The 4,587-nt window shown below is 36.8% G+C and overlaps 1 pseudogene; it reads right to left on the minus strand.

Annotated features, from left to right (window-relative positions):
• Positions 1–318: 318 nt before the first annotated feature.
• On the minus strand, positions 319–2,298 carry LOC137766691 (centromere protein U pseudogene; annotated as a pseudogene).
• Positions 2,299–4,587: the final 2,289 nt, after the last annotated feature.

Here is a 4,587-nt window from a genome sequence, read left to right on the forward strand (position 1 = left end):
ACCAAAGGCTGATAAATGGAAAAATGGAGCACACAGATACACAGATGGGGCAGCACCAGGGGTTAATCAGCCTGCTAAGGGGATAACAATGTCCTAGCTAATTGAAGTGAGACATCTAGGAAGGAAAAATAACATGTAAAAAATTTTCTTTTCAGAATACAGTTCTTTAAATTGCTTTTGTAACAAGGTGTGTGTGTGAAAGGCTGGCAGTGGGGAAAGCACAGGTGTGAGGTGCGTTAGCTGCAGTCTCTAGTTACTCAGGTTAACGTGCAGTCGCTGGAGTGTTGCTCAGAGGCCCAAGTGGGTTTTGGAAAGCTTTCAATCACAAGCAACCATGAAGGTAACCGCAGACGAAGGGAAAAGATCTAAACATCTCCGGGCTTCCGCTATATCTGCGAGGGAAAAAAAGGGAAGGACCAAAGAATTTATGTTTGTAGAATTTTCATGGAAGAATACATTATTTCTTTTTTTTAATTGAAATATAGTTAGTTGATTTACAATGTTGTGATAGTTTCAAGTATACAGCAAAATGATTCAGTTATACATATATATATATATATATATAAATTTCAGACTCTTTCCCATTATAGGTTATTACAAGATATTGAATATAGTTCCCTGTGCTTTAAGTAGGTCCTTGTTATTTATCTATTTTTCATATAGTAGTTTGTATCTGTTAATCTCAAACTCCTACTAATTTATCCCTCTCCCTACCCTTTTCCCTTTGGTAACCATAAGTTTGTTTTCTATGTCTGTGAGTCTATTTCTGTTTAGAATACATTATTTCTTCATAGAGTACTTGGACTTTACCTTTTATGGGTTCTATCTACAAAAGGGATAGAGAACAGGTGGGTAGGGTTGGTACTAAATGTGGAAAATCCTTTTCTGGCTGAAATCTGTAAGTAAGATGAGGTTTAGCTAAAATTTTCATTGTTATTTAGCAGTTGATTTCTCAAAGAAAGATAACACTAATACTGAAGGTAATTTCAAGTTTCATAAAATAATTTAACTGGAGACAAATATCCCCAGATCTATTTTTGCAAAGAGCCAGAGGCAATAACTGAGTAAACTGCAGAAGTTGGATGAAACAGAAACGAGACTATTCTATTGGTTGCAGCTCATTACATAGATCCTAGAAATGCTGGTCGTATCACTGCTCATGCTTGCTAGAAAATGCTAAAGGGAACTAGATGTCTTAAATTCTACCTTTTCAAAATGGGTTCCCGGGCTTCCCTGGTGGTCCAGTGGTTAAGAATCTGCCTGCCAGTGCAGGTGACACGGGTTTGAGCCCTGGTCTGGGAAGATCCCACATGCTGTGGAGCAACTAAGCCCGTGTGCCACAACTACTGAGCCTGCGCTCTAGAGCTCACGAGCCACAACTACTGAAGCCTGTGCATAGCCACGAAGATCCAACGCAGCCAAAAAGAAAGAAAGAAAGAAAATTAAAAGGCAAGTTAGAAATTAGAAAAAAACAAACACAAAAAGACAAAAGTTGCCTTTTCTTTCGATATCTGAGATCATCTTAGTGTTCTTCCTTTTCAGAGTTTTCAACATCTGGATTTCTTTAAGCAGTTCGATGAGTTCTTCTTTCAAATCAGAATGAAATTTGTCGATGGTTTCCTTACAAATTCTGAGTCTGTTTTTTGTTTATACTCTAAGGGGATGTTCTCAAATGCAGACAAAACAACATCTAACTCCATGATGTCACTGGTTTTCTTTCAAACACCAAATAGGTACACAGTAGGAAGTATCCAAGTCTGTGACTTCACTTCTTGGTTTCTTCCTTTTGCCACGAAACATCTTTTTCTGAGTTTTCAGTTGACTTTCTGTTGCCAGTGTCTCTTTTTCAACAGAGAGCTCAGTACTAAGTGGTCCTATCTTTTTAGGCGTGACTGATTCAGCTGGTTTCTCTGAAAGTTCTGAAGATGCTGTAGCTGAAACAGCTTCATGTTGTCGTGTATTATGTTGTCTGCTGGTTTAACTTTTCTTCTTATATTACTTTCTTCAGTGCTTTCAGATTCATCACTAATGGGCTTGAGTTTTCTTCCTGGCTTTTTTGCACTATTTTTTACAGACTCGTTTTCACTTGCTTCAATTTCAGAAGTGTCCAAACTTCTTTTCGCTTATTTTCCTTGAGAAGTTGAGGGGATAGGTGATCCACAGTGTTTGGAGAATTCTTCCTCATCAGCATATATAGAGTGCTGTGTAGAGGAGGGTATCTTTCGTGGAGTGTGTTCTTCCTACAGTGTTCTTTGAACATCTCGTACCTGAGCGCCGCACTCGCCCTGGCGGGGCCATCCCAGCCCACCACTCTCTCCAGTCCCCTTTTTAAGCTAAAGTATTTTGAAGCAAATCCCAGAGAGTATGTTATTTTACCTGTAAATACTTCAGTAAAATCATGGCCATCTTATAGAGAATGAACTAGTGGCTATCAGTGGGGAGAAGGAGGAGGGAAGGGGCAAGATAAAGGTAGTGGAAATAAAAAGGGTTATTATGGGATTATACTAAATTATGTGTGTGAAACTTTTGAAAATTGTAAAGCATCATAGAATTTAAAGAATCTTTCACTCAATAAAAACTATTCCATTTAGACTAGTAAAAAAAAAGAAATCATCTTTCTTTCATATCATACTTGTTGCAGATACTCAAATTATCACTAATACTCATCATTACCTTAAGATTTTAGTCTTTATTGGAGCCAACACTAGATCTTGTTATTTAATTCATTAGTAATAAAGCACATATTTCACCATATCATATTTTTAAAATGATTTGACAATTGTGTTTATAACTGATTTTCTTTTTTTTAAACAAAAACATTTTTTTTTACTTATAAAATGTAAAGAGTTACACAAATTTAGAAGAATATACACGTATACATATATAATTATCTTTTTCAAAGGAGAATTTGCATTATGACCTATTACTAAATGTTGTCTGAATAATGAGCTTTCGTTGGCAAGGTTTATCACTATTGTTGGTTTGGTTTAACATCAATATTATACCTTCTACTTTGAGTGATCATTTACAGTAATATATACCTGATTTTCTTTGTAAATTTTTTTATGTCTTGTATTTTAAAATATTATTAACATTCAATTAATATTTTTCTTAGTAGTGTTGACCTTTGTTCCAAGCTAGAATAAGGGTAGGGAGAAAAAGAAGATTTGTGGTTCCCTGGGGTTGGTGGTGGGAATGGAAATGAACACAAATGGCATGAGATTTCTTTTTGGAATGGTGGAAATGTTTCATATTAGATTGTGGTGATGGCTGTATAATTCTGTAATTTAATAAAAAGTATTGAGTTGTAGGTATAAAATGAGGGAATTTTGTGGTATGTAAATTACCCCTCAATAAAGCTGTTTTAACAAAAGAAAAGAAATCATGGCCATTTTAATAATCATCTACATAGGAATGAGAATAAAATAGATTATTATAGTTTACATGTATTAAGTTCTGTGTTCAGAACTCTTTATTAAGCATTCTGTATTTCGTTGTGTCATCCTTTCAACATCCAATCAACTAGGCATAACTGTTCTCACTTTTCTGATGGGGAAAGTGAAGGTCCAAGAGGTGTAGTAAATTGCCAAAGATCACACAGTTAGGAAGTGATGCAACTAAGATTCAAATTTTTTTTTTTTTGCCTATTCTGGATCTTGTGCCCTTAACCACTGTGTACAAATGCCTCACCACTAAAACATACTTGACTTCTGAAAATAGACCCACCCTTGCATGCATGAATTAACTGCTTTGCATAAGACTATTTATTCTATTGTTTAGTGCCCTTAAATAAATTCCTTGTTGACTGAGAATTTGGGGGCAGAAGGAGTATTGGCTTTGGGGTCATACAGCTTTAGGTTAGTTAGGCATAATATTCCATCACTTTCTGGTTGTGAGACTTTGGGTGAGACTCCAGCTCTGAGTCTCAATGTTCTCATCAAATCCCATGAAGATTACATGAGACACGTGAAAGCTCTAGAGCAGCTCAATATATGGAGACTGGAACCCAGTATATGTCAGCACTCTGCGTCCACTATCTCTTCCTCCAACTCCTTCATCCCACTCTGAGTGTGCTTTCTCCTTCCCCTCCCCCCATCTCTCTTCCATGCTATATTGTCAAGGCTACATTTATATCCACATATCCTAGGTTTCTTCATTTAGCATGTTTGGGGATTTAATTTCTACTTCTTTACCTTCTCCTATATACATTTAAAAACGCCCAAGCCTGGCTATTACCTTGTGTTAATTCTCATTGCATTTTTAAAATGTAGGCTATGTAACACACTTTCAGAAAGTCGGCAGGGTGTAAACGACCTATCTCATCATTTCGTATCACATTCCCTATGAGATTATGAAGTAGTATGTGCTGTATAAACCATGGCACATTTTGGTCATCACTGTGTTGTCAATTTCAATTAAGGCTGAGAACGTCTGATGAATAGATGGGGGTGGCCAGGGGAGGGAAGGGGAGGGTCAGACAGGCTGATGGTCACTTGGGCAGCCTGGCATATTCTTAAAACTGATTTACAAGGCTGTTTTAATTACCTTGGCAACTCTCCTTGGGACACTCTCCAAGTTCCTCACATT

Source organism: Eschrichtius robustus, chromosome 6, assembly GCF_028021215.1.
Source record: "Eschrichtius robustus isolate mEscRob2 chromosome 6, mEscRob2.pri, whole genome shotgun sequence".
Classification (NCBI taxonomy): domain Eukaryota; kingdom Metazoa; phylum Chordata; class Mammalia; order Artiodactyla; family Eschrichtiidae; genus Eschrichtius; species Eschrichtius robustus.